The sequence below is a fragment of the Musca domestica genome, unplaced genomic scaffold (genome assembly GCF_030504385.1).
Source record: "Musca domestica strain aabys unplaced genomic scaffold, Musca_domestica.polishedcontigs.V.1.1 29, whole genome shotgun sequence".
Lineage (NCBI taxonomy): Eukaryota > Metazoa > Arthropoda > Insecta > Diptera > Muscidae > Musca > Musca domestica.
In genome coordinates this window covers 10,036,689-10,062,379 of record NW_026712296.1, presented here as the reverse complement: position 1 = coordinate 10,062,379, position 25,691 = coordinate 10,036,689, and the positions used below count along the sequence as shown (strand labels likewise).

The window sequence follows — 25,691 nt, the reverse complement described above, 5'->3', positions numbered from 1 at the left end:
TGGGAGCTATAGGGTAGGATAAAAAAACTGCAACAAAGTCAAACGCATTAATTTTTACATTTTATCAAATGAAAGCAAAATATGTCGATAATGGCATCACATTTTAGAATAAGTTTAGATTTGTTCGAATTACGTCACCTTTGGCACGAATTATTGCCTGCAAACGGCCAATGTAACCGTCACACGCTGTCCGAATGTTGCTCTGCGGTATTTTGACCCATTCCCGGTGAAGCGCTTGCTTGAGGTGATCTGCACTTTGGTATTTGGTGCTAACCTTGCTTTCCAAAATACTCCAGACACAATAGTCCAAAGGATTGGTATCCGGAGATTTTGGTGGCCATTGTGCGCTGGAAATGAAGCGAGGAACCTCATTTTGTAACCATTCTTGGGTGGCGCGTGCTGAATGCGATGGTGCTGAGTCCTGTTGGAATGTCCAAGGTCTGCCGCCAAAATGTTTGCTTTAATACACCTCCAGAATATTTTCGCGATAATATTCGGCATTTAGTCTGATGCCAGCTGACCTCTTTGGCAAGTAAACACGATTGATTTGTTCGTTTACAAAACTGCTGGACAACGAATGTTTTCTCATTGGAGGAAACCAAATTCGTAGTTCACACTTTCGGCCAAGCGAAGCAACTCTTTAGCTCTTTTGAGTCTATTTTTTCTCTGTTGTTGTGTAAGTTCTTGTACTGTTTGGAATTTCAATGACTTTACCCCGAGCTAATTTTAAAATATTTACGGAATGGAATATTGCGCCATTTTTCGGCCACTGCGACACGGATTTCGATCAAGTCGCATCTTTACTTTTCGAACCATTTCTGCTGATGTTGCTGTTTTCTTCCGTCCACTTCCTTGACGTCGGGCTACGCTACCAGTATCACGGTAACGAGCGATGGTACGATACACAAACGATTTAAATGCTGCACTGCTCTAACGATAGCCACTTGTGGTTTACCAACCAAACATAAAGAAATCGCACTATCACGCTTGAATTCCATCACGAATATTTTTTTTCTGGAAAATTCTCACCAAAATGCTTTAGTACGCTTGTAAACAATATAATGAGCTGTCACTGGAATAAATTTAACTGCTGCCGGACGAGTGGCTTAGAAATGACAGCAGTCTGAAGTTGGTTACAGTTTTTTCATCTCACCCTGTATTGTTTCGGTAATTTCATCTCAATCGGATAATAAATGTGACCTGAATTTTGTTCAAACAAGTAAAAAAACATTAAGTTCGGCCGGGCCAAACTTTTAATACCCTCCACCTTAGGGTAAAAGAAACATTAGAAGAAATGTGGCAAAAACCATTAAAATGCCGAATATCGGGAGGTACCGTTATATGGGGGCTACACCAAAACGTGGACCTATAATTACAATTTTCCGCCACACGAACTAGGACCCATTATGACCCACAAATACCAATTTTTAGACAAATCAGTGAAAAAATGTGGCAAAAAACATCAAAATACCGAATATCGGGAGGTACCGTTATATGGGGGCTATACCAAATCATGGACCCATACATGAAATGTTTCGCCACCGGAGCTGGAACCCATTATGACCAACAAATACCAATTTTCAGACAAATCCGTGAAAAAATGTGGCAAAAACCATCAAAATACCGAATATCCTAGACACAATGCAAATAGCTCTGGTACATTTTGGCGCTCTACGTCAGATAATGTGGGCTGTATCGTGATTTCAACAGACAGACAGACGGACAGACAGACAGACGGACATCGTTAAATCGACTTAGAATTTTATGCTGATTATGAATATATATACTTTATGGGGTATAAGACGAATATTTAAGGATGTTACAAACGGAATGACAAAGTTAATATACCCTCCTTTCCAAGGTGGAGGGTATAAAAATAACATGGGCATGGACTGACGTCCATAAATCGTCTCAGAAAGTGATTCTATGAAGATTCTCAAGAGTAACTATGGGTCTATCTCGCTTCTTTCTCCGTGTTACAAGCAAATGTACAACGACATAAAACCCTTACCACTATGTATCGAACTGTTATATTCAAATCTTGGCTCTTATATATTATGTCTTTGTGCATTTGTGCACATACAACCAAATTAGGCCTGAAAATAAGTATGCCAAATTTAATCGAAATCGGTTCAAATATAGCTATAGCTCCCATATATATTGTTAATCCGATTTGTTATTTTTGTTCTCCGCAACCGTAATATGCACTCTGTAACAAAAATTTTTGGGGAAATATATCAAATGCAGCTCAGAAATACCTTTGCTAAATTTTATCGAGGTCGGTTCAGATTTGGATATAGCTCTCATATATAACTTCGTCCAATTTACTTTTTTTATTGTTCACCAAATGTCTAATATTTGCCCAAATAGGATGGAATTTGGCAGTTACGACCGAATTGAGTCTAGAAGCTAGTATGCCAAAGTTGGTGAAGATCGGTTTAGATATAGCTATAGCTCCCATATATATTGTTCACCCGATTTGTTTATTTGTTACTCGCAGCCATAATATGCACTCCGTAACAACGATAATCAGGGAAATATATCAAATACAGCTCAGAAATATTTTTGCCAAATTTTATCGAGATCGGTTCAGATTTGGATATAGCTCCCATATATATCTTTATATGATTTCAAATTAATTTTGCACCATATGGGCAATACAAGTCCGAATTTAAAAGATACAAATGCTTCGGCACATTTTGTCCTTTGAACTTTAAATTATAATTATAATCATGGCGTGTATGATTGAATTCTCCCATAAAAACTTTTAGTTGTTATGTGGAGCTCTACTAAATTAGCAAAGTGGTGTAGGGTATTATAAAGTCGGCCCGCCCGACTTTAGGACTTTCTTTACTGGTTTTTACTTTAAACCGCTAAAAACTAAAAAAAAACTAAAAAACTAAATTTAAAATAATTCCGTGAAATAATGTGGCTAGAATCATCAAAATACCGAATATCAGGCGCCGTTATATGGAAACCAATATGGCCACCTGTTTAAATAAATCCGATGGAAAATGTGGCTTACGTCGTTAAAATCCGAAAATCTGGAGGTACCTCTATATAGGAAAACATGGATTATGTCACTGGCTATGTCACAGCATATTAAACCCTTACAATCTCTAAATACCAAATTAGAAAAGTGATTAAATCTGACTAAAATCATACAAAATACCGAATACCGGGAGGTAACGTTATATGAGGGCTCCACGAAAACATGCACCGGTATGCCTCATTCTCAATGTGAACCGTCCTAGATACAATAAAAACTATTGTGCCAAATTACAAAACAATACGTCAAATAATGAGGGCTATATCGAGATATCAAAAGACAGGCAGACAAATAAGAGGTCATCATTAAATCGACTTGAAATTTTCGAATATACAATTCTTTTCAAACCCTAAATACTAAATTTGAAACAATTCCGCGGAAAATTGTGGCTAATATCTTCAAAATGCGGAATATAAGGGGCTTTAGGAATACGTTGATCTATACAGGCAATGTTCGGTTCCTTCGCATCCATTACAAACAATAAGTTCACAATTTTTAACAATTCCGTTAGAAAATGTATCTCAAATCCTTAAAAGTCTAAATTTCGGGATGTACCATTTTATATGAGATATACAAAATCCTGGACCGATATCGCTCATTTTCAATACTAAACATCCAATATAAAATACAATGTGTCAGATAATATGGACTTTATCTGCAGCTCGACAAACCAACAGATGGACATCGTTAAATCGACTTTGAATGTTATGCGTATCAGCAATATTTGGATAAGTTACAAACGGAATGGCAACAAAAATCAAAAAATATAAAAATTAAATAGCAAAATATTTGTTGCTGGCGTGTATGTGTTGAGTTCTGTCTTTTAAATTGAAACTACTCATGAAACAAATCAATAAGTTTAATTTCATTAAGTCGTTGAATTCTTTGCCCATTTTACGATAAAAACAACAAACAAGGTCACGGCCACACGGTTTGCCATTCATCTTTGTTTTGCCTAAAAAATTCTTTGTCGCCAAAGTTGGTAATAACTTTTGTTTTGAAATGACCTTGTTATCAATTTTGCTTGGCTCTCCAGACAGAAGTAATGGCCAAAACAACACAAAAGAACAGCAACACAAACAAACTATACATATAATTATGTAGCTGAATATTGTTTATTTATTGATATTAAGGGTCTATATCTGTATGACGGTTCGAAAGTGTATGCGAATATAGAAAACAATTGCAGAGAATTTGTATATATATTTAAATCCAAAATTTTAAGAACAATTTTGGAATTGTGATTTTCTTTCGAACTTATCATACAGAAACAGGCGCATAATACACACCACCGGGTCGAAGTTTGAATACCCTTCACCATTTGGAAGGAATATGGAGTTAAAAAACACGTTGAAAATGCTGTTAAAATCAGAAAAAAACGGTATATGGGGAGGAACACATATATGGGGGCTATGCGAAGACATGGACCTGCACAGACAATGCTCTGTCTTAGGCTGTAGTATCCATTGCGAACTTCAAATACAAAATTTTAAACCAGTAAAGAAAGTCTTAAAGTCGGGTAAGGCCGACTTTATGATACCCTACACCACTTTGCTAATTTAGTAGAGCTCCGCATAACAATTAAAAGTTCATACACGCTATGATTATAATTTAAAGTTCAAAGGACTGAATATGCCGAAGCATTTGTATCTTTTAAATTCGGACTTGTATTACCCATTTGGTGCACAATTAAATTGAAATCGGATAAAGATATATATGGGAGCTATATCCAAATCGGAACCGATCTCGATAAAATTTGGCAAAGATATTTCTGAGCTGTACTTCATATATTTCCCTGAAAATCGTCGTTACGGAGTGTATATTACAGCTGTGGGTAACAAATATAACAAATCGGATGAAGACTATATATGGGAGCTATAGCTATATCTGTACCGATCTTCACCAAATTTGACATACTAGCTTCTAGACTCAATTCGGTCGTAAGTGCCTAATTCCATCCCATTTGGACAAATATTAGACGTTTGGTGCACAATAAAAGGTAAATCGGACAAAGTTATATATGGGAGCTATATCCAAATCTGAACCGATCTCGATAAAATTAAGCAAGTGTATTTCTGAGTTGTATTTGATATATTTATCAAAATACTGTTGTTACAGAGTGCACATTACGGCTGCGGAGGACAAAAATAACAAATCGGATGAACAATATATATGGGAGCTATAGCTATATCAGAACCGATCTTAACAAAATTTGGCATACTTATTTTCAGGCCTAATCTGGGTGTATGTGCAAAATTCCATACCATTCGGCCTGATATTACACGTTTGGTGCTCAACAAAAGGCAAATCGGACGAAGATATATATGGGAGCTATATCTAAATTTTGACCGATTATCTCCAATTTCAATAGGGTTCGTCCTTGGGCCAAACAAATGATTTGTGCAAAATTTCATCTGGATAGGACAATAAATGCGAACTGTACTTTGTTTACAAAAATACATGGACAGACGGACAGACGGACGGACGGACGGACGGACGGACGGACAGACGGACGGACGGACATGCATAAATCGACTCAGAATGTGATTCTATGCAGATCATCAAAAGGAACTATGGGTCTATCTCGTTTCCTTTTGCCTGTTACAAACAAATGCACAAAGACATAATACCCTGACCACCTTGTGGTGTAGGGTATAACAATTGCGGTAAGCAGTGTCCCTAATATCATCCAAATACCGAATGTACAGATGTACCGTTATATGGAGGCTATACCAAGAACTTCGAATACGAAATTCGAAACAATTCCGTGGAATAATGTCCCTAAAATTGTCAAAATACCGACAATACGGGGGTACCGTTATGTGGGGGCAATACGAAAACCTGGACCTACACAAGCGCTGTTCTGTAATAGACTGAAATTCCTATTAGAAACTTCAAACACGAAATTTCAAACAATTCCGGTGATTAATGTATCTAAAATCATCAAAATACCAAATATATTCTTGGACCTAGCATAGACAAATTTCTCTAATAGACCGAAGTTCCTATGAGGAACTTCAAATACGAAATTCGAAAAGATTCCGGTGAATAATGTCACTAAAATCAAAATACCGAATATAGGGAGGGCTATACAAAAACGTGGACTTACATAGCCAATTTTTCGTCATGGACTGTAGTAATGGACGAAAAAAAGCATTTCCAGAAAAAAAGTTTGTCGTGATGGAATTCAAGCGTGATAGGGTGATTTCTTTATATTTAGCTGGAAAACCACAAGTGGCTATCGTTAGAGCACTCCAGCATTTACATGTGAATAAATCTTTTATGACTCGTACCATCGCTCATTACCGTGATACTGGTAGCGTAGCCCGACGTCAAGGAAGTGGACGAGAAAAAAGAACATATCGGGGTAAAGCCATTGAAATTCCAAAAAGTGCAAGAACTTACACCGCAACAGAACGAAAATAGACTCAAAAAAGCTAAAGAGTTTCTTCACTTGGCCGAAAGTTGTGAACTGCCGAATATGGTTTTCTCCGATGAGAAAACATTCGTTGTCCAACAGTTTGTAAACAAACAAAATTATCGTGTTTACTTGCCAAAGAGGTCAACTGAAAATTTGCGCCGGAAACCAGAATTCAAGCGCAGGCCATGGTGATGGTGTGGGACACCATAACAGCCGATTGTCGCTCTCCGCTCGTATTAATTGACCGTGGCATCAGAATAAATGTCGAATATTATCGCGAAAATATTCGCTTTGGGCACGCAAACTTTTGGCCCCTGACCTTGTACATTCCAACAGGACTCAGCACCATCGCAATCAGCACGCGCCACCCAGCGCACAATGGCCACCAAAATCTCCGTATACCAATCCGTTGGACTATCGAGACTGGAGTGTTTGGAAAGCAAGGTTGGCACTAAAAAAATACCAAAGTGTCGATCACCTTAAGCAAGCACTTCACCGGGAATGGGCCAAAATACCGCAGAGTAACATTCGGGCAGCGTGTGACGGTTTCATTGGCCCTTTGAATGCCATAATTCGTGAAAATAAATACTTTAAGTTTCATTCCATTATCTCGGCAATTTCAAATGTCGAGGTAACAATGTAAAATTTCCAATTATGTTTGGTGCCAACACAACTCACCTAACCTAACCCATGCAGCAAGTACTTTGTATTCCCCCAACTCAAGGGTTCTTCAGAATTAAAAATGTTTCGTAGCATGCCTATGAGCAATTTCGAATTGAAGATTAAATGTGTAATCCGAATTTAAGAGGATTCATTAATTTGAAAATTTTAATGTACAATCATATCTCACTACATATATACAAAGATAAATGGGTGATATGCTAGAGTAAATCCATTGATACAAGTACTTACAGCATTTGAGGAAAATGTGGTTTATACCTAAATGGGGGTTCCGAAATGGTTAACAAAAATTAAAAAAAAAAACGTGAATAACTGCGGTTGAAATATCGTGGAAACACGGACCATTATATGGGCGTTATAGTAAAACATGGACAGTGTTCTGTCACCGGCTAAATTCATCAAAATACCAAATATCGGTAATTAGCGTTATATGTGGCCCATACGAAAACTCATAGCAACATACCAATCATCCTAGACACAATTTAAAATATTATGCCAAAATTCTAAGGTTTACGTCAATAACATGAGCTCTTTCTTGATTTCAACAGACAGACGAACGAATAGGTGGACAGAGAGAAGGACATCGTACACTCTGGTACAAGGTATTATGCAGAGCTCAGATTTGCTCATTTTCACTCGGTAGCGAAACTAGCTCGCGAACAGGATCGCTCAAAGATTAAGTGTTTTTTACGGAATCTATTCTTCACTCTTTTGTTGTGTGTGGTAGCATCCATGTGTCACTCCTGTTTGAAAAATTAGAATCACTCAAAATAGATCAGGAGTTTGCTCCAAGAGCAGAAATGATAAGAAGTTTTTTTATTTGGTGATTTTTTGTCCCTGTGTGCAACAGCATTTGTATCTTTTAAATTCGGACTTGTATTGCCCATTTGGTGCACAATTAATTTGAAATCGGATAAAAATATATATGGAAGCTGTATCCAAATCGGAACCGATCTCGATAAAATTTGGCAAAGATATTTCTGAGCTGTATTTGATATATTTCCCTGAATATCTTTGTTACGGAGTGCATATTATGGCTGTGGGTAACAAATACAACTAATCGGATGAACAACATATATTTGAGCTATAGCTCTATCTGAGCCGATCAAATTTGATATACTAGCTCCTAGACTCAATTTGGTCGTAAGTGTCAAATTTCATCCCATTTGGACAAATAATAGACGTTTGGTGCACAATCAGAGGTAAATCGGACGAAGTTATATATGGGAGCTATATCCAAATCTGAACCGATCTCGATAAAATTTAGCAAATGTATTTCTGAGCTGTAATTGATACATTTCCCCAAATATTGTTGTTACAGAGTGCATATTACGGCTGCGGAGGGCAAAAATAACATATCGGATAGCTATATCTGAACCGATTTCGATCAAATTCGGCATATTTATTTTCAGGCCTAATTTGGTTGTATGTGCAAAATTCCATTCTATTCGGACTGATATTACACTTTGGTGCACAATAAAAGGCAAATCGGACGAAGATATTATGGGAGCTATATCTAAATTTTGACCGATTATCTCCAATTTCAATAGGGTTCGTCCTTGGGATAGAGCAATAAATGCGAACTGTACTTTGTTGACAAAAATACTTGGGCAGACGGACGGACGGACATTCTTAAATCGAATATGATTCTATGCATATCATCAAAAGGAACTATGAGTCTATCTCGTTTCCTTTTGCCTGTTACAGACAAATGCACAAAGACATAATACCCTGACCACCTTGAGGTGTAGGGTATAAAAAGTGAATAAATGTGACTAAAATCATCAAAATATCGAATATTTGGAGGTAAGGTTATAATGAGGGCCCTACGAAAACATGCACCGATATGCCCCATTCTCAATGTGAACCGTCCTAGATACAATAAAAACTATTGTGCCAAATTACAAACCTCTACGTCAAATAATGAGGGCTATATCGAGATTTCAAAAGACAGGCAGACAAATAAAAAGTCATCGTTAAATCGACTTGAAATTTTCGAATATACAATTCTTTTCAAACCCTAAATACTAAATTTGAAACAATTCCGTGGAAAGTTGTGCCTAATATCTTCAAAATGCGGAATATAAGGGGCTTTAAGAATACGTTAACCAATATATACGATGTTCGGTTCTTTCGCATCCATTCCGATCAATAAATGCACAATTTTTAACAATTCCGTTAGAAAATGTATCCCAAATCCTTAAAAATCTAAATTTCGGGATGTACCATTTTATGTGAGATACACAAAATCCTGGACCGATATGGCTCATTTTCAATACCAAACATCCAATATGCAATGTGTCAAATAATATGGAGTTTATCTGCAGCTCGACAAACTAACAGACGGACATCGTTAAATCGAAATCAAACTGTTGTTGATTGTGAAGTGTGCAATTTGAAGACAATCGGACTTACATCATATTTTAAAAGAGCTAAAATTATTCAAAATGTTGACCCTTTGTGAGAGAGGTACTTGATGGAGTGGAACGATCTAAGTTTGATAATAATATTACGATGTACCAAGTTTGGACAAAATCGGATACTCCGCCAGACAGACGGACGGACGGACATCGCAAGATCAACTCAAAAGTCATGAAACGGAAGTGATCAACCAAATTTGTGATACTTCTAGGCTGAACTCGGATAAATCAAATTGGATAAAAATATATGTGGGAGCTATATCCGAATCTGAACCGACCTCGATAAAATTGGAAAGAGGTATTTCTGAGCTGTGTCCGATATCTGGTACCAAATATCATTCTTGAGGTGTGCATAGTAAGGCTATGAGGGACTTAAACACCAAATCGGATGAAACATATATACATGGGAGCTACAGCTGTATCTGAACCGATTTTCTGTGAAGTACTTGTTTCTAGGCTGAATACGGTCAGATGTGCCGAAATATATCCTATTTGGAAGAATATTGCCCATTCGGCGCACAATAAAACATAAATCACACGAATATATATATATAGAAGCCATATCTAAATTTTGGCTTATTGTCAATGGGGTTCGCCCTTGGGCCAAACAAATAATATGTGGAAAATTTTATCTCAATCGGACAATAAATGCAACCTGCATTTTTTCACAAGAGCAACGGACGGAATCCATAAATCGACTTAGAAAGTTATTCTATGAAGATCCTCAAAAGGAAATCTATTCTATCTATTTCGTTTCCTTCTCCATGTTACAAACAAAGTCACAAAGACATAATACCCTGACCACAGTATGGTGTTGGGTATAAACACAATATCTACTCTTACACTTTAGAGGCAATAATAGTTTTCGTCTGGACTTTATCGGTCTGCCAGTCGGTCGAGTACTTCCACCCCCTACAACATGTGTATACAGATTGATAGAACATCTGTCTCCATATATTTATATCAATGTGCTAATATTATGAAAATGATAAAAGTGATTTTTTTGAATACGCGACACTTGCCCACCAGCTCGATAAGGGATATGAAACTTTCGATAATAACGAAATTTTTTCACTCCACATTCCTGCCAACTTAGCGGAGAAATACCACTAATGGAATATTCATTAGCAACACTAATTAAAATTAGAACTGTCAGGAAAAAGAAGCGTCAATATGTATGCTTTGTTTTGACGTTCGCAGCATGTTTGTTTAGACCAAAAAAGTTTTACCTCCAATAGCTTGTATTGTCCTGTTTGTTCAGTGGTGGCAGTGTGGGTAATCGAACATCGCGAGACAAGACAAAGAAACCATCTATTATGCTAATGCCGTTAATGGATATGGTAAACAAATTTTGTGAATGAGAATACAAAACAAGTTTGTAAACAAGAACAAAAAACAACATGAGGAATGTATTTGAATACTATTTCCATGAATGGAGGAACATTCGCTCAGGAAGACTTAGCAGACGTTTATATTCCAAAGGATATTAAATATTTATGCATTGAGTTGGAACATTTTATAATCCAGACAGCTCGATATCGAGCATTTGCTTTTCAATCAATAACAACGTTAAATCATTTCATACCCTCAAAGCGTGAAGTTCCGAAGTTCCAGAAATATTACATGCGAAATTTGAACATTTTGGTTTTTATGATCAACAATTCTCAGTCTGCATTTACAATTTTAAAGGTATAGTCATATATCTGACAGATAACTCTAGAATAATGTTGTAAATGTTGTAAAATCTCCTGATATTCGGTAATTATGTGATATTAGCCACATTTTGTAACGGAATTGTTTAAAATTCAGTATTAAGGGATTAAAGATTAATGAGATTATTGACTGGCTGACCTATAATCAACGCCCAGATGAAAAGGCTGAACCTAGAATATTAAGATTTTGGTGCGTAGGGAAGGGTTTTAGGAAGTCCGTAGTAAAAGTATACAAAAAAGTGTATTGAGTGAAGAAATGGAGCTGAAAATTGATATAGATGTCATTATTGGTATCTGCGGTTACGATAGAAAGGTGGTTTTGGAAATGTGTACTATATTGTACGAAAAGTACTGAGTGGTAATAGATTACGTATTGGGTGAGTGTATAGAGCCGAAATTCCGAAATTTGATATAGAATCAAAGGTAAGTTTGATATATGAAGGTGATTTTGGAAATGTGTTTGGGTTAGGGTGAACGTATGAAGCTGAAATTTTAAAATTTGGTACTGGAGTCACTGTTGGCGGTAGATTTGTGATAAAGTGGCGGTGTTGGAAATTTTTACTCCAAGTGCACGAAAAGTACTAAATAGTACTGTATTTAGTACAGATAAAATTCTGAAATTTGATCTTTAGATTACTGATGGTAGCTGTATTTGAGTTTTGGCGATGGTTTGGACATGCGTCCTATATTTGTACAAAAAGCACTAAATGGTACTAAATTTGGTATTGGTTAAAGGGACAGATCTGTAATCCCGAAATTTTTAAAAAATGTGTGCTATAATTGTGCGAAAAGTAATAAATAGAGAGGGAGATCACTGTTGGTTTCTATGTTTTACATATGGAGACTGGAGACGTTGAAATGGTTTTGGATGTGGTTCAGGTTCCATGAAAATGAAAGAATTGAAGACTTTTTAATGTAAAAGGTAAACATTTTTCTATTATTATTTTTTCCAAAAAAAAAAAAGAAAATTTGAATAATATATAAAACCTTAAAAGTCTGAAAAATTAGTACGATGTATGCAGTATTGATTAAAAATTATCTGACTTAGCAAATTGTGCATTTTGAGTACTAAAAAGTTAAAAGAATGTAAGGACGGACCGAACTTTGAATACTCTCCACAATATCAAACGAATTTGGCAATTTTCATAAAAAAATAATATCATTTAAAAATTCTGTTAAAACCTTAAAAATACCGAAAGTAGCCGCTATAAAAGTGTCTATACGACGACGTGGACCTACATAGGCAAGGTTTGTCATAAGCCATTACAATATTCAAACGCCAAATTTGAAACAATTCCGCTAAAATCATCAAAATACCGAATATTGGGAGGTGCCGTTATATGGGGGCTATACGAAGGCGTGGACCTGCACAGACAATTTTCTGTCTTAGGTTGTAGTATCCATTACGAACTTCAAACGCCAAATTTGAAACAATTCCATTGAATAATGTCGCTAATATCATCAAAATACCGAATATCGGAAGGAATCGTTATATGGGGGCTATACGAAGACGTGAACCTGCACAGACAATTTTCTGTCTTAGGTTGTAGTATCCATTACGAACTTCAAATGCCAAATTTGAAACAATTCCGGTGAATAATGTCACTAAAATAATCAAAATACCGAAAATAGGAAGGTACCATTATATGGGGGCTATACGAAGACGTGGACCTGCACAGACAATTTTCTGTCTTAGGTTTTAGTATCCATTACGAATTTCAAATGCCAAATTTGAAACAATTCCGGTGAATAATGTCGCTAAAATCATCATAATACCGAGTATCGGAAGGTACCTTTATATGGGGGCTATACGAAGACGTGGACCTTCTCAGCAACAAATACCTAATGCCAAATTTCAAGACTCTAGCTTCAGCCGTATTTTCCGGGATAATTAAACGTTTTCGTTGAATGTGATTTTGAAAACTTAATATTATCTCAGATTTTTCTCAATACTCATTATTTTGCAATGATTTTTTAAAGAGTAATATAAATTCTAACATAATATTTTCCAATCTCTACAATCTGTCCATACGAAATTGTTATTTTACTTGCTAACAGAATACATACATAATTCATATATGTACATGTGTGTCTATTTCATTTCTGTCCAATATTGGCCATAAGTGTCAAAAGACCCTGATCTTGGGCACCGCATTCAATGAAACACCAATCTAATGCGGACATTGAATTTCTGTCAACCTTCCAAAATAGACAAGGAAAAAGAATATATATTGCACAAAAAATAAGAATACACTCAAAGAAATTCAAATACTGCAAAGAAAAAAAAGGATAGCCAAAAAAATAAACGACTTAGAAAAGCTGTCGTGATGGTACATTTTGAGAGATAAGTTCACCTTTGGCACAAGAGGTTCAATATTGTTTGAAATTCTCATTGCCACCAAAGATGTTGTAAATATTAGTTAATGGTCAGCTGGAGAGTATTTTATTAATCGGATGTAAACATTAAAACAGAATTTTCTGTTTTACAATCATATCTTAATTGTCCCATCTTCAGGAAATAAGAAGTCGTCATCAAATTTTACAACAAAAATCCCATATTTCGAACTACTACAAAAAACTTTGCTTAGAATTTATCGCACGCCATTTAAAACCGGTGTATATTAAATATCTTCAGTAGTAAGGTTTTGTCTCTTTAGGTATCTTTGGACCAAATCCGTTTCGTTACATTTGGAGTCGATCTAGCGATGTCCGTCCGACTGTCGGTCTATCTGTCTGGCTGGTGCGCACGATAACTCGAAGGGAGTCTCCGATTTGATTAAAACTTATTGCATTGATATAATTTTGTCAAACTTAGATAGAGTTCGAAGATGGGCAATATCAGTCCAATCCTTCTGGTATTTACCCACAAAATGTCGAAATTTTCAAAGAAAATTCTTTACTGCACAGAGAGAGCAAGAATATTCCGATTTTGCTCCAACTTTTCAAATCCTAATATTAGCATCAGTTCTAGGTCAGGTGCGAAAATAGACAATAAATGTCCACTCAATCAAGTAACTCTCCCACAAAGGGTCAAAATTTTGAATAATTATAACTCTTATAAAATGTGATGGAAGAGTCCGATTGTCTTCAAATTACACACATATTACAATATTTTTATTACCCCAAGGTCTGGTAGAAGATGGAATATATCGGTCCACTCCTTCTTGTGCCTCCTACACAAAGGATCAAATTTTCGAATAACCAAAACGATTATTAAATTCGAAATGAGTAACCGGGTCTCTTCATATTTCACACATCCCATTAATTTTACTAACACAGGATCTTCTGTAAAGATGCGATATAGCGGTTCACTTCTTCTGCTACCTATCCCACAAAGGTTTACAATTTTAAATACCCATGAAGACCATAAAACGCGAAATTAACATCCGATTCCGTTCAGACTTGGTAATTCGCAATATTTCTATCAACAAAAGATTTTTTATAAAGATGGTAGAGATCGGATCATTTCATCTGGTACATCCTAACAAAAAGTCAAAGTCAGACTCCTACTGCCTTCAAATTACACACATCCCAATACTTTTATGAACCTAGAGTCTGGTGTGAAGATGGAAATATCTGTTCACTCCCTATCAATACTACTATCAATACTTGTATTTTTCATTCTTTAAAACTTGCTATATTTAAATATATAATATTTATGATTTCGCACAAAATTGGATATGAATGTTCGATCGAATTTCTTGTAATTTTGCCCTTGCCAATATTTTTATCTGTATTAGATGAGGTATATTTCGGTCGATTGTATATGGGAACATTTTCTAAAAATTATTACATATCTCATAAAAAGTAAAGGAAGTAGTCGATTTTCAATATTTATTGCAATATTTATATCATATTTATTTAGGTACGATATGAAATGGATAATATTGGACCATTCTTTCGGAACCTACTCCATAGAGGGTCAATAATCTGATGAAGTCAAAATATATTTAAATAATCAAATATTGGCTGAGGGTATATGTCTATCGACAAAACCGACTGTTATTTTCTAACTTGTTTTTTGCACAATTTAATATTAAACAAGTTAAAAAGCAGTAAGTTCGGCCGGGCCGAACTTTTAATACCCTCCACCATTTGCAACGAATTTGGAAATTTTCAAAAAATAAAATCCTTAAAAAATTCTGTTAAAATTTTAAAAATACCGAATATAGCCGTTATTTTGGGGTCTATACGACGTGGACATGCATAGGCATTGTTGGTCATAAGCCATTACCATATTCAAATTCGAAACTTGAAATAAACGGTGAACAATGTAGCTAAAATCATCAAAATACCGAATATAGGGAGGTACCGTTATATGGGGGCTATACGAAGACCTGGACCCGCACAGACAATTTTCTGTCACAGACTTTAGTTCCCATAACGAACTTCAAATACCAATTTTAAAACAATTCCGGTGAATAATGTCGCTAAAATCATCAAAATACCGAATATAGGGAGGTACCGTTATATGGGGGCTATACGAAGACGTGGACCTGCACGGATAATTTTCCGTCTTAGGGTGTAGTATCCATTTTGAACTTCAAATACCAAATTTAAAACAATTCCCGTGAATAATGTCGCTAAAATCATCAAAATACCGAATATAGGGAGGTACCGTTATATGGGGGTTATATGAAAACGTGGACCTACATGGCCCATTTACGAACTCAACCTGCCTACTGGAAAAATAAACATGTGTGCAAAATTTTAGCCACCTATCTCAATTCATTCGAAAGATAGCGTGATTACAACAGACAGACAGACGGACAGACAGACAGACAGACAGACAGACAGACGGACAGACAGACAGACAGACAGACAGACGGACATCGCTAAATCGACTTAGAATTTTACGCTGATCAAGAATATATATACTTTGTTGGGTCTGATATGAGTATTTCGAGGAGTTACAAACGGAATGACAAAGTTAATATACCCTCCATAATATGGTGGAGGGTATAATAAAAATCTATTCAATGAATAGAACGTACACCCATTTTTTTTCAAATAACCAGTCTTATCCAATTTTTCCTCAGTATAACGCTCAAATATAATTTTCAATGTGTACCTACATACAAGCTGTCTTCTGCTTCAGCATCAATAATACACTTTCCCACACAGAAGAACACGTGTATTTTGAAAAGGACATTGAAAATGAGAGGAAACAAAATCGATATGGCCACAAGTTCAGATGTAAAAAAAAACACAGAAAACTTTACCACTGCCACACGTCTCCGAAAATACATCGACTCATTGCAGAGACATACACAAGCAATTTGTCTGCCACAATCATTTTTCAAGTAGCAAATAACATAGATGCATCTCAGTAAGTTACTTGTGCGATAGGGTTCCTTGCTGACCGCCGTTCGAGGAGGCCAGATACCAACAAGCACAAATATATCTAAGCGCACAGTGTGTAACCAGTAGTTGTCGTTGTTGTTGTTGTGGCTTATGATGGACTTTGGCAAATTGCCAATTTCAATAATGTAACCAACTGACGTGTCATACCATTCCCAACCAACACAACCAAATGGTCTGGCTATATATGTATGTATGTGTCGGAATGATACAAATACATACATACACTTATTGGCATACACTATATATATATGAACCTACTCTAGATGAGAAACAATGAGTCAGTCACTGGGCACAATGAATGTCGTCTATTGGTCATGGGATATTGGCATTGAAATTGAGATGATGAAGGCAAACACAAGCCATGCACCTTATCGACTCAGGTGGCCTGCGCTTCGGGAAGTGCTGGTGCATATTTCCATTTAATTTAATTCTTTATTTATTCCGTATTGAATTTATTTTTACCTTCAACAACTTTTATCAGCATTCATTCTTGTTCAATATAATGGGGCATTCTTGCAAGTAAAATCCTAATTAATACATCGGATTTATTTTCTTTGGTTAATCAGCATAACAAAAGAGATTTATCACATTTTAGGTTAATGATTTTTTACAGGTTAATTAATGGGATTTCGTATGTTACCACTTTGGAAACAAGTCACAGAGCTGGACAATATTTCAAAAATTTTCAAAAAAGACCAATAAGGAAAGGTCAAAAGTCGGGCGGGGCCGACTATGTGATATCCTACACCACTATGCGTATTTAGTAGTGCTCCCGTAACAAAAAAAGTTTATGTTGGGAATTTATGTGAATATTGTGACTTCGATAAGAATTATATTAAATAATATTTATTGGAGCAGTAGATATACCGGAACGAGTTTCACCAAATGGAAAAATTCGGTTGTATATAAAACAAGTAAAAATGCTGTAAGTTCGGCCGGGCCGAACTTTTAATACCCTCCACCATTTGGTACAAATTTGACAACATCCAAAAAAAAAAATCCGTTAAAAATTCTGTTAAAATCTTAAAAATACCGAATGCCTATACGACGACGTTGACCTGCACAGACAATTTTCTGGCATGGGCTGAAGTATCCATTACGAACTTCACATGCGAAATTTGAAACAATCCCGGTAAATAATGTCGCTAAAATCATCAAAATACCGAATATCGGGGGGGTACGGTATATGTGGGCTATACGAAGACGTTGACCTACATGGCCCATTTTCTGTTTTATGCCGCAGCATCTATTACGAACTTCAAATGCCAACTTTGAAACGATTCCGGTAAATAATGTCGCTAAAATCATCAAAATACCTAATATCGAGGGGTACCGTTATATAGGGGCTATACGAAGACGTGGACCTACACAGATTATTTTCTGTCTTAGGCTGTAGTATCCATTACGAACTTCAAATGCCAAATTTGAAACAATTTCGGTGAATAATGTCGCTAAAATCATCAGAATACCGAATATCGGGAGGTACCGTTATATGGGGGCTATATGATAACTTAGACCTACATGGCCCATTTACGAACTTTACCTGCCTACTGGCAAAATATACATGTGTGCAAAATTTTAGCCTTCTATCTCAATTTGTTCGTGACTACAACAGACAGACAGACGGACAGACAGACACACAGACAGACAGAATAGAATTTTACGCTTTGTTGGGTCCGACATGAGTATTTCGAGGAGTTACAAACGGAATGACAAAATTAATATACCCTCCATAGTATGGTGGAGGGTATAAAAATCTATCAAATTTAAGCAGATATTACATATATGGTGGACAAAAACCGTAAAATCTGATGAAGATGTATATCGAAGATATACAAAAATCTGAACTAATCTCGATAAAATTTGGCAGAGCTATTTTCGAGCTGCACCTTATGTCCAGTATTAAATATCCTTGTTGTGGAGTGCAAATTACGCATATGAGGGACTTAAACTCCAAATCGGATGAAACATATACATGGGAGCTACAGCTATATTTGAACCGATTTCCAAATGTTATTTTTTTGCTTCTAGACTGAATTCGGTTGGATGTGCCAAAATTTTTGGCACTGATAATGGCAATTTGGTGCACAATTAATCCGAAATCCGTTGGGATTCTAATTTTGAACCGATTCTCACCAATTTCAATAGGGTTCATTCTTGGGCCAAACAAATATTGTTTAGAAAATTGAATTTCAATCGGATAATAAATGTGACCTGCATTTTTTCACAAAAATACATAGACAGAGTGACGGACGGACGGACTATGGGTCTATCTTGCTTCCTTCTCCAGATTGGTCTGGAAATTTTAAATGTTACAAACAAATGCACAAAGATATAATACCCTTACCGCTATGTGGTGTAGGGTATAAAAAGGGAAACTGTAGTAAATGTTAATAAATTTGGAAAAAAATTGGGTTTGGTTGAACGGATTGGTCTGGAAATTTTAAATGTTGGTATTGGGGTCTCTCTTGGTGGATAGGGTTAAGATAAAGAGTTCAGTTTGGAAGTGGTGTTAAATTTGGTATTGCGTGAACGGATATTGCCTGAAATCTGCGATTTGAATCACTCTTAATGTTGAGATTTGGAGGTGATTTTGAAAATACCTTCAAAAAAGTACTAAATAGTATTACTTTTGGTATTTGCATCACATATTGCATGGTTTGGTTGATACATGACGTGGGATTTGGAAATAAGCACTAAATAGTACGAAAAGTACTAGTATTATTTTAGTATTTGGGCAAGGAATAGAGCTGGAAATCTGATATTTGGTTTTAATGTTGTCTAGGATAGACAAACTAAAAGCTTTTTCGAAATTCAAACAATACATGTACCAAATTAAAAAAGTGCACTAAATATGTTACCATTTGTTAGAAAGTCGTTCAGCAAGCGTATGAAAGGTACTAAATGGTACTGATATTGCTTGAAATCTGAAATCTGGCATTGAGGTCATTGTTAGTGCATAGGATTGAGAATTGAAGATGGTTTTTAAGATGGTGAACTACAAATGTACGAAAAGTACTAAATAGTACTATATTTGGTACAATTTGGTATTGGGTGAATAGATAATACTTAAAATTTGGTACTAGAGTCGCTCTATTGTATACTGTAATTGTACGAAAAGTACCAAATGGTACCAAATTTGGTACTAGGTGAAGGTATAGATGTAAAATTATGAAATTTGGTATTTAAATTACTGAGGTGAGGAAGCGCGTAATATATTTGTACGAAAACCACTAAATGGTACTAAATTTTAGTATTGAACGAAGGGATAGGACTGGAATACATAAATTTGATATTGAATTCTCTGGAATTAAGATATGGAGATAGTTTTGCAAATGCGTACAATAATTGTTCGAAATGTACTAAATGGTACAAATTTTGGATCACTGTTGCTATCTAGAATGGAGAGATATACTAAATTTGGTATTGGGTGAAGGGATATAGCCGAATTTCCGAAATTTTATTTATCTTTTGGAAATGCGTGCTATAAACGTACGAAAAGTGGAAAATGCCACAAACTTCTAAAGGAAAGATTTTGAAGAATTTTTGGTGTAAGATGTAAACATTTTCCTATTATTTATTCAGAAAAGGAAAAACTTGAATAATATATAAAATATTGTCTGAAAATTTAGACAATATATGAAGTTTTGTTAAAATATGAAGTTTTGTACTAAAAAGACCTAACACGAATTGTTGAAGCGAATCTAAAATTTTAAGGTGGACTTACGGGCACTTGCTAGTTTAAATAGATTTTAATTTATTTATTATTATGATTACTCAAACTGTTCACCCTTTATGGGAAGGTTTAGGAGGAGTGGGCTAATATTGTCCATTTCGTATCTGTCCTAAGACTTATATAAATGGTACAACGTGCCAGATTTGGACTATATCGACTATTTTCTGCACTTTATATGAGATATGTGACAATTTTTAGAAAATTTTGAAACATGGGTGAGGTATCAGATCTAGTGGACCGTAGCATTCCATTTAATATAATACTAATAAAAATTTTGGGAAATGCCAAAATTTCATTTCACTTCTATGCGAATAATTTTTGATAACAATTTTAGGTTTTGTGGAGGAGATACTAGAAGTAATGGACCGATAATCCCATCTTCACACCATACCTTGTTGTAATGAAAGTATTGGGATATGTTTGAAGATAATAGAATAATTATGTCACATTTTATTATAATTATTCACAATGTTGACCCTCGATGAAGTGGGCCGATATTGTTCATTTTCGTATCCGACCTAGTACCTAGTACACATATATTTCTTGTTCAATAAGGTAAATTATTTCCCGTAAAGATTTTAAACTTTTCTGTATCATATCGAGTACAATTCTTTAAAAATGTTTGAAAAATTCAATTTAGTGATGTGAGGAATAAAAACCTTGTAACTCACTCAATAACATCTGAAAATTCCGTTCGGTAGCCCCCAGCATGTCAATTCCTTATCTTTCTTACACTGTATTTTGAACCTAGATTCAGGTCTTAAGGTTTATGAAGTTCAGTTTGCATAAGAATCCATGCCGGCCGATCATCAACAATGCCTTTACGGATTTAAGTCCTTGAAAGACATAAAAATTATCTGGTATAGTCTAGAAAAATCATCTTCCTGGATGAGGCTCATTTTTACCCTTTGGCTAGGTCAAGAATAAAAATCAATATGCTAAGTCGAAACAAGAATTTTTAGACTAAACTCTTTCAAATATATTTTCTCAGTGTGGTATAGGTCATTTAGAGAAAATAGTTAAAACGTCAAAACGTTGGGTGGCATATGTTGCATGAACACTAAACTTATTCAAGTGATATTTTAAAAATTGGAAATATGGACGATTATTACATACCTGTGGAATCTTTTGATCGTTTACACAAAATTATAAAGTCTTTGGCTGGATAAGTTGCAAATGATGTCCATCGTGTTGACAATAATGCATTTCCGACAAAAATCTGAAATTTAAACGAAAAAACATTAAAATTTAGATTGACAATAATTTTTGAAAGAATAAAAAATATAAATTTTTTCGATTGCTCGCCATGTCCAGACTCCACATCTAATGGGTAATGCTCTGAAAAACGAGAAGTGCCCGCCTTTAAATATCTCTTTCTTCAAAAAAAATATCCTCAAAATATCCTCAAAAAAAGTTTTCAAAAATGTTTCCATTCGGAAATTTGAACATTTTTATTTTGACTTTTGAAATGTACAATTGTAATGTTTTATATTGTATGGTTTTTTTTTTCGTTATGACTTACTACTTTCAAATAATGAACATTTTTTTTTTTTTTTGAATTCTAATATAATGCGTAGTCTTTTTGGGTAAGTGGAACTATATGAATAATATTATTTCAGAAGATGATAAGCTATGAACAAAAAATGTCAATATTTTACCATGTTCGAACCGTGTTTTCAATTTGATAACCTTAATTTAATTGACACGATTTCTTGAGAACTGAAATTGCAGGCAGGTTACATTGAAGTGAATAATGTGGTGGCAAAATTGAGTAGATGATGTCGAAATAACTTATCACGGTCACACCAAAGTTAAACGATAATTACTTTTTGAAAATCGATAAAAAAATCACGAAAAAAAAGAGAGAAAAATTCTAAAATCGTGGAAAAAATATAGAAACTTTTCCAATGAAATCGTATTTCAAAACAAGTCAAAAAGTAGCTGAGTTAATACCTTCAATCAACTGGAAAGAACTTGACATTTTTCAAAAAAAAAAAAAACTTCAAAAATATGAAAAACGTTACATAGGGACTATACGAAAACGTGGACCTGCATACGAAATTTTCTGTCATATATTGTAGTATCTATTAAGATCTTCCAATACGAAGTTTGAAACAATTCCGGTGAATAATGTTGCTAAAATCATCTCAAAATACCGACTATCGGGAGGTACAGGTAGATGGGGGCTATACGAAGACGTGTACCTGCATACGAAATTTTCTGTCATATATTGTAGTATCTATTAAGATCTTCCAATACGAAGTTTGAAACAATTCCGGTGAATAATGTTGCTAAAATCATCTCAAAATACCGACTATCGGGAGGTACAGGTAGATGGGGGCTATACGAAACGTTAACCGACATGGCTCATCTTCGAACTTGACGCAATGACAAACTTAATATACCCTCCATATTATGTATGGTGTAGGGTGAAAACATTACACACGCTGTAATACAGGGTGAGATAAAAAAAAAGTACCACAAAGTCAAACGCCATAATTTTTACTTTTTTTTAAATTTTATTGAATGATAGCAAAAAATGTCGAAAATAGCATCATCAATTATTCATTCAGAAAAAGCGATATTTTGGCCCATTTCCGGCGAAGCTCTTGCTTGAGGTGATTTTGTTTGTTTACAAACTGCTGGACAACGAATGTTTTCTCATCGGAGAAAACCAAATTCGGCAGTTCACCACTTTCGGCCAAGCGAAGCAACTCTTTAGCTCTTTTGAGTCTATTTTCTTTCACTGCCCCTTTTTATACCCTCCACCATACATAGTATGGAGGGTATATTAAGTTCGTCATTCCGTTTGCAACTCATCGAAATAATCATTTTAGACCCAACGAAGTATATATATTCTTGATCAGCGTAAAATTCTAAGAAATTTAGCCCTATCCGACCGTCTGTCAGTCCGTCCGTCTGTTGTAATCACGCTACAGTCTAAACGAATTAAGATAGGAAGCTAAAATTTTGCACAGATCTCTCTTTTGTCTGCAGGCAGTTCGAAGATGGGCTATATCGGTCCACGATATCGTATAGCCGCCATATAACGGTACCCTCCGATATTCGGTATTTTGAAGATGTTAGCCACATTTTTCAATGGAATTGTCTGAAAGTTCACACAAGTAGTTCCTTGTGAATACTTTACCCCCTGAGAGAGAATTGTCTATATAGGTCCACGATATCGTTTATCCCACATAAAAGGGTACCCCCGATATTCATTATTTTGATAACTTTACCCACATTGTTCAACGGAATTGTCTGAAAATCCACACAAGGAGTTCCTTGTGGGTACTTTATACCTCGGCAGAGAATTATCTATATAGGTCTACGATAGTCCCCATATAACGGTAACCCCCGGTATTCGGTATTTTGACGATTTTAGCCACATTTTTCAATGGAAGTGTCTGAAATTCCACGAAAGGAGTCCCTTGTGAGTATTCTACCCTCTGAAAAAGATTTGTCTATATAGGTCCACATTTTTTAACGGAATTGTCTTAAAATCCATACAAGGAGTTCCTTATGGGTACTTTATACCTCGGAAGAGAATTATTTATATCGGTCCACGATATCGTATATCCCCCATATAACGGTACCCCTCGATATTCGGTATTTTGATGATTTTACCCACATTTTATAACGGAATTGTCTGAAAATCAACACAATGAGTCCCATGTGGGTACTTTATACCTCAGCAGAGAATTATCTATATAGGTTCACGATATCGTATAGCCCCCATATAACGGTACCCCCGATATTCGGTATTTTGATTATTTTAGCCACTTTTTCCAATGGAATTATCTGAAAATCCACACAAGGAGTTCCTTGTGAGTACTTTATACCCAGACATAGATTTGTCTTAATAGGTCCACAATATCATATATACCCCCATATATCGGCACCTTCCTATATTAGATATTGTAAAGATTTAAAAAAAAAATTAATGGATTTAATTTTTTTGAAAATTTTCTAATTCGTTCCAAATAGTGGAGGGTATTCAAAGTTCGGCCCGGCCGAACTTACTGCTTTTTTACTTGTTAGAATTTCACTGGCTCTACCCCGAGCTCATTTTTCAATATTTGCCGAATGGAATATTGCGATGTCTTCAGCTAACGAGCCATTTTTCGGCCACTGCGGCGCCGGTTTCATTCAAGTCGCTTCTTTACTTTTCACATTTATATGCTGGAGTGCTCTAATGATAGCCAAGTGTGGTTTTCCAGCCAAATATAATGAAATCACACTATCACGCTTGAATTCCATCACGAATAACTTTTTTTTCTGGAAAATTCTCGGCAAAATGCTTTTGTACGCTTGTAAACAATATAATGAGCTGTCACTGGAATAATTTTAACAGCTGTCGGACGAGTGGCTTAGAAATGTCAGCAGTCTGAAGTTGGTTGCTCTGACAAATCCAGTGGACTGGGTTTTTTTAAAAGCGTACAATTTACCAACAACCAGTTCATCCAAAAAAACAAATTACAATTTTTTAATAATTTTCCGTCTTCTGAAATTTCACCCCCTTGTGCCACGGTGGTAGAGCATATAGAAATTGTAAGCTATGTTCATTCAATTTTTTTTATTTTTAATTATCAGCAAATTTTTATAACACCGTCCCTTTACATGCAAATTGCAATAGATTTTTCCATTCTAATTTTCCACAATTTCAAATAATTTGTCATAGAATTTTATACAATTCATGCGAACAAATTTTTTTCGAAATACATATAAATGGTCTGTATGAAAGACTTTCAATAAAAAATAATCAAATAAAAATACTCGAATCACATAAAATTCGAATACATAACGCACATTCACATTCCGAATTTAACAAATTGTGAAATTATTCACATTATTTTATTGATACATCATGCTGGGCCTATTATCATCTGCCATTAGATTGGCATTGGCATTTGGGGTTATCAATAAGAATCACACTTAAAAACGGTAAACATGGCGGGTGTTGGAAGCAGAAGCAAAGTAAACAAAATTTAATTAAACATTTGGCAGCAAAAAGTAAAAAAACAAAAACAAAATTTTAACGAATCTATGCCGATACCGCAAGGTAAAAATAATTTAATTATATTATTTTCTTTTTCTCCAATTTAAAAATAAATGAGAAAAAAACGACTTGATTAGTAATGTGTGCGGCAAATCTCAAATGTTGCTTCGAAGTGTTGTTTTTTTTTTTCAGGTCTTCTTCGTTTCTCATAGGGGAGAAGACCTGGTGTGAAATTGGACAGATGTTTCACACGAAAATTTCATTTTCATTCTTCAGCTATTTGAGGCGAGGAATAATCCATTTATAATA

General features: G+C 35.3%; 1 protein-coding gene across 1 annotated transcript in view; it reads right to left on the bottom strand.

Moving 5' to 3' along the window:
• LOC101892223 (uncharacterized) overlaps positions 1-25,691 on the bottom strand; it is a 186,914-nt gene that overhangs the window by 124,774 nt on the left and 36,449 nt on the right. The window contains exon 2 of the mRNA XM_059124509.1: positions 21,500-21,602. The gene's annotated coding sequence lies outside the window, so the exon portion shown is untranslated. The remainder of the gene's footprint in view (positions 1-21,499; positions 21,603-25,691) is intronic.